This window comes from Alligator sinensis, unplaced genomic scaffold (genome assembly GCF_000455745.1).
Source record: "Alligator sinensis unplaced genomic scaffold, ASM45574v1 scaffold1548_1, whole genome shotgun sequence".
NCBI lineage: Eukaryota > Metazoa > Chordata > Crocodylia > Alligatoridae > Alligator > Alligator sinensis.
In genome coordinates, this window is record NW_005843429.1 from 129,566 (window position 1) to 139,231 (window position 9,666).

Below are 9,666 nucleotides of genomic sequence, written 5' to 3' on the forward strand. Positions count from 1 at the left end.
CTCACCACTCTTTCCTGCCTATGCAGGGGGTTGGACTCGATGATCTATTGAGGTCCCTTCCAACCCTAACATCTATGACTCTATGAATCTATCATAATTCATTTGATCTACTGCTGACCACACGTCAGAGGATCTCACTCTGGCTTCTAACTCAGGCTGTGTCTATCAGTTGGCCAATGTTTCTGGACATTGATAGTTGCAGCAAGGGGCTGGGGAAGATTCCCCCCCCACTCTTGTTGCTACACATGTCAGGGTACACCTTTCCCCTGACACTCCTTTCCTTAGAAGCCCTGGGTTTTGACTGCAGCCAAGGATAAAGGGTTTCCCTATCCACTCAGGGTCATCATGACAATCACCAAATTTGGGAGAAGGAAGGAATCTAGTCACATATCAGATTGGTAGAGATTTGGAGCAGCATGATGGGGTGGGGGTTCTTCCTCTGGAATAGGGGGCATGGCTGCCTTATTCGCATCTCATAAATGTGTTTTAAAACCCTTGCAGCAACAAGATGCTGACAGTTTTCATCTACCAGTTTTACCTGTGGCAGATTATGGTGGTTTTAGTGTCTGTGGGCAATATGTAGTGTAGTGGTGTGACAGGGTGGTTGCATACTTTTAGAAACAGGTTAGGAAAAGGTTTTGTATGGGATAGTTTGGATAGGGATAATTGTGCCTTGTACAGGGGGCTAGATCTCTAGACACTGCTTCTAGCCCTAATTTTCTATTAGTCTACAATTTATCACATTTGTCTTGTACATGGGGCCATCCCCTGGTCCATTACCGGGTTTTGACTCTAACCAAGACTTCCCCAGGAAGTGAGACAGGAATAAAGAGCAAACAGAAATGTAAAGATATACACTAAGTACTGCAATGGAGGAGAGCACATCAAGCCCAGGTGGACGCATGTGGAAAGAGAGGGAACAATGTTGTCCATGGGCAGAAAAGGGTGACACATAATGACCATAGCTTGGGGCGCATGTGGAAAGAGAGGGAACAATGTTGTCCATGGGCAGAAAAGGGTGACACATAATGACCATAGCTTGGGGGAAAGGTGGGATGATGTCCACATACATGTTACTATGGGAGAACTGAACGCATGGGGGCAAGGGCCGAGGGGAACCAGAACAGAGGGGAGTAGAGAAGGGGAAAAGAGAGAATCCAAACTACCAGTGAAGTAGGTTTAGATTGGATATTCGAGGAACTTCTTCACTGATGGACCAATGAGGCAGCGGACTGACTGCTTAGGGATGTTGTGCAATCTCCATCATTGGAGGTGTTCAAGGGGACGAATAAGCGTTGGTCAGGGATGATCTAGGAATAGCTACCTCCATGTTCTTCTCTGGTTGTTTCCCATTTCTCTGGTCTTTGCTGTTTGCTGCATGGGATCTGGAAAGATTTTCATTTCTCTTCTTTTGGTACAGGTGGGGTTTTTTTTTTTTTGGGGGGGGGGGGGGTGTGTTCCGTTGGGTGTTGGCTGCAACCAAGGCTCTGGATTTTGACTGAGTGTGCTGAAGCTCCTGCTCAGACTAATATCCCAAGGTCACTAGCTGTAGGGTCATGATCAGACAGATCCCTATATTTGGAATCAGGAAGGAATTTCAACATATGGTCAAATGGAAAGGACCATGGTGGGGTTTGCCATCCTCCGCAGGATGGGTGTTGCCTGTGCACTTTGAGTAAAAGGCTAGACAGAGATTTGCTGTGGAAAACACTGAACCTAGTCAAGCAGGGGGCTGGAGTAGATGACATCCAGAGGCCCATTCCAGATCTATTTTTCTGAGGTCCTATGAGAACTCAGGAGGGCTGTCTTCTTCTCCAGCCTCTAACCCCTGTGGGTTGAGTGCTTTCTAGAATGACAAGTTTGGGATTGACGCCGCCATGTTAAAATACTTAAGGAATACTGTTTCTCTGCACAGCTCTGCACATCAGCCAACTCCCTCAGGACCCTTGGTCAGTGCTGTAGCGAAGAAATTTGGCACCTGGGGGCAAACCCGCAGAGGCAGCCCGCCCTCACCCCGTGCACAGATCCAGGGGGCACACATCCCCTGTACTTGCCTGAGAGTGCACATAGTGCTGGGAGCTGTCCCCCCACTTCTTGTGCTGCCCCAAATGAGCCATTTGCAGCTCCATCCCATGCCTTGCCCCAGCTGGACAGTATTTGTTATCTCCCCTGCACTTCAGCACCCAGGGCAGTCACCCCACTCACCCCCTCCTTGCTACAGTACTGCCTTCGGGTACACTGTTTCAGGCTCCATGAACTTGTACAAGTCCAGCTTTTCTAAAAAAGTTTCTAAGCTGTACTTTTGCCACTGTTGGCTGCTCTTTTCTCCCCTAACTGTCCTGCTAGGTGCCATAGTCTGGGAGCCGATCTTGCCTGTGAGTACTCAGGTTAAAAAAGGCATTGAGTATTTCAGCCATTTCCATGCCATCGGTCACTATGTTGCCTCCCCCATTCAGGAGCGGGCCCACACTTTCCCTGATCTTCTTCTTGTTGCTGACGTACTAGTAGAAACCCTTCTTGTTATCCTTCATCTCCCTAGCTAGCTGCAACTCTAATGGCATTTTGCCCTTTCTGATTTCATCCCTGCAGGCCTGAGCAATGCTCTTATACTCCTCCAATGCTCTTATACTCCTCCCTAGTCAGTTGTCCACATTTCCACACCTTATAAACTTCTTTTTGTGTCTTAGTTCACCAAATAGTTCTCAGCTAAGCCAAGCTGGTTTTCTGCCATACTTGCTAGTCTTCTTGTGCACTTGGATGGTTTGCTCCTGCACCCTCAATAAGGTTTCTTTAACATACAGCCAGCTCTCCTGGACTCTTTTCCCCCCTTGGACTGAGAATGTAAGGTGCTTAGAGATCTACAGAGGAAAAGTGGTATATATTACTATGATATGCAAACAAGATAACAGACAACAAGTACCCACTTTCCTAGGGGTATAAAGTGCCATGCTTCTCGTCATCTCTTCTCATTCATGAAATGAGAATACCAAATTGACCACATGCTAAGAAATACACATTCTGGCCTCCTCTCTTTTATACCACTTCAACCATCACCTTGTATTCAAGGAACATAAGGGTAAGCCCGTTTGTTAGGTGATGAAATTTGGGGCTGTAATTTTCAAATAGCACACAGGGTATGTCTGTACCACTTTCAGGGTACTCCCAAGAATGCGACTCTTAAACACACATAAGACACTTGCTTCTTCTCTGTATATCCTGGAAATAAAGCAATGAAACTTTCTTGGAGCCTGTTGTCCATGAAGGCCTTTGAGTCCTTGAAATGGCACATCTCCTGGGTTGTCACTGTGGTCATCTGAGAGGGCTACAAGCTTTTGACTAAGGCGGCATCAAAATCCATGTCACTTTTGGGGATTATGTGCAATCTGTCTACTGTTTGTCTGGGCATACATTATGCCATACCTGTGAGGCTGTGGGTCTAGAGGGCTACAAGCTTTTGACTAAGGCGGCATCAAAATCCATGTCACTTTTGGGGATTATGTGCAATCTGTCTACTGTTTGTCTGGGCATACATTATGCCATACCTGTGAGGCTGTGGGTCTGGTACACATCATCATGCATGTAATGGAAACACAGTTGGCATGGCATGTTTTCATGAATCACTGCCTCAGCACCTGGCACTTGCAGAGACTAATGAGCCCATCCATGGTTCTGTCCAGGGGCTACTATTTCTGCAGTGACCCATTCAAAGGCTGCTAGGGTTTGGTGGCTTGAATGGAGGAGGAAATACCGGATCTCACGCCAGGAGAGTCACTACCTCCTCCTGGGCCCAGTTGGTGTTGCCCTTGCAAATGGCACTGGACAATAATGATGAGGCCATTTTTGAAGGATCAGGGGATGAGTGGATGAATAGAGGGGTGTCCAAAGCGGCCCTTGACTCAGTGGATGAATGATTGAATGGGTGGGCAGGTCCCCCAATGAGTAGATCTTCCTGGTGGGTGAATGGGTCCATGGTTGTTCAGATGGACCTGACTCTGATGCTAACCTTAAGTGGCTGGTGAACATGAAACTGCTGGCAAATTCACCATTCAGGACAATTAATAGGTGGGTAAAACTGCCTGGGCCCTGTTACCTTTGGGCAGTCGGGCTCTAACACCAGGCCTACAGCAGGTGCCCCAAGTTGATGATGGCCTGGGATTGGGGCAGAATTGGTGCCTGGAGGACCAACTGGTGCACTTGCCCTAGGATGATGCCCTGAGATACACTTTACAATACCCCAGAAGAAGCTGTTACTGCCTCTTGTCCTGGATCTGATTTTTGGGCTTTGCCTTGGGACTTGGGAAATGGATGGCCGTATGCATGCACTTTGTCCCAGGAAAATACAGTTTCTCTTAGGACAAATACAGTCTCTGTTTGTCGACTTAGATGGTGAGATACACTAAACAAGTTCTGACTTCAGAGCTTTCAGAGTTCAAAGCAAAATGGAATGAAAGTGTATTTGCTTAGCTACAAATTGGTTGGACGTCCTCACATTCACACAGTATTCACAGTCCCCCCAGAGATTCTTCCCCAGGGGCTCAAGGACATATAGGAAAAAAGCACGTCGGATTCATGAAAGGGCCTGTCCTTATTCCAAAGGTAAGTGACAGGTACTTCAGCTTATGAGAAATTGGGCTGTTCAGAGAACGTATCTGAGAGAGCTTCCCGTGGGTCCTCCACATTCGTCTTTGTGACCCTGTGTTAAGATACTCAGCTTTTAACTGCCATGCTATTAAACCTGATTTGAAAAGAGAAAAAAGCACGTCGGATTCATGAAAGGGCCTGTCCTTATTCCAAAGGTAAGTGACAGGTACTTCAGCTTATGAGAAATTGGGCTGTTCAGAGAACGTATCTGAGAGAGCTTCCCGTGGGTCCTCCACATTCGTCTTTGTGACCCTGTGTTAAGATACTCAGCTTTTAACTGCCATGCTATTAAACCTGATTTGAAAAGAGAAATCTCAGTTAACGTCCACTGATTCCATCTTTCTACTTGTCTATACAACTATCTGTGTACCAAATTTCATTTCTCGCTGTCAACTTCCTTTCTGTTTTCTCTGCTCACCCACACCCTCTTATCACTTTCTGCCATTCGCTTTTTGCTTTTTTTAGCCCTGTACAGCCCTCCCTGCCTTTCTTGTCATCTATCCCTGGTCATACCTCTCTTGTTTTTGTCTTTTTATCTTGATTTTTATCTTGGGGTGTGTGTCAGTATTCCTCTCTTTTATTCTTTGTATTTCTAGATGTGTATTTCTTTCTTTCATTCCGTCTTTTCATCTATTTCTCTTCATTTCTCTCATTTTTTCTTCTAACTGGATACATCACTTCTCTCTTGGCTTTCTTTGATAATAACTAACATAAAATCTGTATAAAAAATCAAAAGTAAGTTTCTACTGATAGTCTCATTACCTATATCATTTTCTTTTCCTTTAAATTCTGCCAAGGGCTGGATTCTTTTAATAACTTGTAGTGTTGAGTTCCAAAGGGTAATTACATCATCATCATCATCATAATTATTATTATTGTTATTATAGTCAACATCATAAACATCATCATAACACAGTTTATAATATTTTTAGTTCAAACATTTTATGGGAAAGAGCAGCTATCACTAATTTATCTTCTTTGTACTACTTAATATTGTGGGTTACTTTATTTTGTCTCATTCTATTCAATCTCTGTTGCCCAGTGCGTCGTTGTTTTTTTTTTTTATCCTATTCTCACAATTTCTTATTTACAAATATTACAGTACTACTTAGACACTCCTGTTACAATAGTTTCTAGAAAGCATCATTCTGGTGCAGGCCAAATTGGTTATCTTTGTTTTGATCCTCAAGTGATGTAAATGGAGCTGGGGTTAAGGCTGTAGCCGTGTTGGTCTAAGGACATAGGCAGACAAGGTTCTTTGGGTGAATTTGATATCTTTTATTAGACCAACCAAAATAGTTGGAGATTAGTTATTAAGCAAGCTTTCGGGTTCAAAAACCCTTCGTCAGGCTAAGGAAGTTTCAGCAGTTGGTGTGTGCTCTTCCTGCATGGAAAGTAAATAGAGCTGCACTTCTATACATGAAAGGAATATTTGTCCCACTTGTTTCGACATAGCTACATTGATTTGTACCAACTGAACGTGCAATGTATTAATCTCAAGAGAGCTGAACTAAACTTCTATAATAATTTCTCGTTGGTCTAAGTGTCCATTTCTATTCAGTCTAGGCTTGTCAAAAGAACTTAAGAGAATCAGGTATCAAATTCTCAAAATGTCAGAAGTGCTTAACTCTCTTAGGACTCTTTGAAAGCCTCAAACTTAACTTTAGCCTCTCTCTTTCTCTCCACACACATGCATACATTCACCCCTTTCTTTTGACACCCTCTGCCTGCATGTGTGTATCCATGTGTATTTTCATATCCCTTCAGTCTCTCTCTGTTTAATTTTAGTTATAATTTCTATGTTTATCTATACTAAACACATCTATCAGTCCCCCTTTCACAAGTGTTTTAGTTCCATCTTGCCATCCTTAAGCAACCGTGCCTGTTCCAATTTAAAGTGTAAATTATTCTGTACAACCATATAAGCTTTCTGTTTCTGCAATGGTGAAAGTGGGTCACACCCATTCTACACAGGTGTTCCCTTTTCTGAAAAGCACTTTAACAAGTTTTCGCTCTTCTTCACACTGACTCTAAACCTAATTTATGAGAAGTTTTCCCCTCTATGAACCTGAATGAATGAAACAGAAACGGATCATATGACTATTTTTCCAAGGAAGTCCAAGGGAATTTAGCAATCATCTTCCAATGAATTTCATGTGGGTAGCAAATTCAATTAGCCTTTTTTTGAAAGTCTCATCCAAGTTGTTTCTTAGTAATATAAAATCAGTGTAATGACCTTTGCTTCTACATATTTGAATGCTGTTTGCATCAATATATTACTCCAATTGCATATTCAAAAGGAGACGTTTGATGCCAAAGACTCAACTATGACTTGGGTGCTTCAATCTCTTTGCTTCTTTTGAAATCCTTGGCTGGAAGGGACCTCAGAAGGTCATCTAATCCAGCTCCCTGCTCAAGGCAGGATCAACCCTGACTAAACCATCCTGGCTAAATGTCTGTCTAACCTGCTCCAAGGATGGAGATACCAGTTTCTCTAGGTATGCTGCTCTAAATGAGCACAGGCTGGTCCTAATGATTACCCAGGGAATTTATGTAACTGGTTATTGACAGCATGTGAAACAAATATCTTTTCAGAATACTTTAGACTCACATGACCCTACCTTGGCACAGGGGTGGACTAAATTCCTTCTCCAGATCCATTTCTTCACAGTCTCCTGTTCTCTTGTTTTTAGCTGTTGTGTGCCAAGATATACAAAGCTGAATAGGGGTTTTCAGCATTTCCCATTTTGGGTGCCAATGGGCCTTGGGACATATTCAGTTTGTGCAATTCCAAATTTGGGGGATTTTGTGCTGCAGTAAAGTTGGGACATAACAGAAACAGGTACTCCCAATGAGTCTGAGCACTCAGTGCTCATGCTCCACCACTATAGGGATGCTGAGCAGATATTCCAGCATGCCTTGCTACATTGATTCCTGAGAACTGAGCAAAGTGCAAATTGCCTGTCTGGCTGACAGCCTGCTTTTGGCTTGTGGGGGAAGCTGACGTTTAGGGGGGCAGATGATGGTGGTAGGGCCCAACCCTGCTCTTGCCCTGGGTACTCTAGTAGAAGCTTAGCTCCTGTGTGCAGTGTGGGGAGGGCCAAGGAGCTAGTTTGCAGCTTGTTAGGACAATTAAGGGTTAATTCCTGTCTCCAAAGCTGTAAATAAGGATGGGGAATGGTGCATTCTGGGATGCTGGAAGACAGCAGTATCTTCATGGGTCAGGCACATGTTTGATGTTCCTGTCAAAGATACTATGATCCCAAGATAAACCTCAGTCAAAAAAGCACAACTTTGCATCTTTTCTCTTCTGCTGTCAAATGGCTTGAATGTGCCTCTGCTTACACTTTGGAATGTTGGAAATGAATTTGGAATGACAAAAACTGAATGTGTGCCAAGGGCATAAGTTGCAGCTTTTAAAGGGAGGCTTGACTTTCAGATAGCAGCATTTTTGAAAATGAGGACACTTTCTAAAGTGTATTGAAATGGTCAGTCAATATCATCATCATCACCATCATCATCAAAAAACCCCCAACCCATTCAGTTCTTTTAAAATTCTCTCCCTATGATTTGCAGTGTTATCTGAGCTGCTGGGGGAGCCTGAGTCACATCGAGTCATGTCTAGAGGTTATAACAGAGGAGAGAACAATAGATGACAGTGTTTCATAAGCTTGTTCCAAAAGGATATATATATTTTAATGAGTACATTATTGAATATATTTCACAACGTCTAACAACGTATTGGATAATATTCTGTTGCATCCCTTACTGTGTCTTGTGACTTGACAGATGAATGTTAAAGCCAGTGCAGACAGGGGGAACCAGAGCAGTCCATACATTTTCATCCTCCAACGATTCCCTGGCAATTGTTATTTTCAGGTCTCCCTCTTCATGCTCTTATCTTCATGTACAACCTGACAGAGACAGCAAATGTCTCCATCATACTCTGAGTGAGAACTCACCCACAACTACACACAACCGCGTACTGGTTTGTCTGCAACCTCTCTTTCCTGGAAATATGGTACACAACAGCTTGTGTCCCTAAAGCCCCGGCAGTCCTCTTGGAGAAAAGTGAGGCAATCTCCTTCCTCAGCTGCCTCCTAAAGATCTACTTTGTTTTCTCCCTGGCTGTATAAAATATTTCCTCCTGGCTGACATGGCCTATGACCGGTATTTGGCCATATACTACCCACTGCACTATAGCTCCATTATGAATGGCACCATGTCTGCTCAGCTGGCTCTTGGCTCTCGGCTCTGTGTCTTTCTAGCTATTTCTGCCCCAGCATATTTGATCCTCAGGCTGTCCTTCTGTGGACATAATATCATTAATCATTTCTTTTGTGACATAGCCCCATGGATAGTTCTGTCCTGCACCGCCACACATTCAGTGGAGCTGGTGGCCTTCATCATCTCATTCATTGTCATCCTGGGCACACGTGCAATAACTGTGGTATGCTACATTTACATCATCTCCGCTATATTGATCATCCCATCACCCAAAAGGCCTTTTCTACTTGTTCTTCTCACCTGATTGTCATGATTATCTGGTATGGCTCCACCATTTTCCTGCATGTCAAGCCTTCCATAAAGGAATCACTCGATTTGACCAAAACTGTCCATGTACTAAACTCTATTGTCACTCCGGTGCTGAACCCCTTTATCTATGCTTTGAGGAACAAAGAGGTGAAGGTTGCTTTGAGAAAAGTGGTCGGGTCAGTGCGGCATGACTCGTACTCTCAAAATGTTACTCTCAGTAGATAAACAATATCGTGTTTGATAACATTTTTATGGTCCAAGTGCTGATATCCCTTATTCTTAGAAGACACTATGACCTCAGCGTGCTAGAAAGAGGATGTCATGCCTGGGGAGGTCAGGCCCTGTAGACCTGGGCTCCATTTCCAAGCCTATCGCAGAGGAAGTCTGTGACCTGGTCAAGTTGCTGCAGTTCTCCGTGCCTGTTTTGCCATCCACAAGCTAGAATTAATGGTGCTGGCTTCATTTTCTTAAGGCTTTCTGGACTCTACT

General features: G+C 43.8%; 1 pseudogene; it reads left to right on the forward strand.

The window, feature by feature from the left end:
- The first annotated feature begins 8,430 nt into the window (after positions 1 to 8,430).
- On the forward strand, positions 8,431 to 9,402 carry LOC106723255 (annotated as a pseudogene).
- Positions 9,403 to 9,666: the final 264 nt, after the last annotated feature.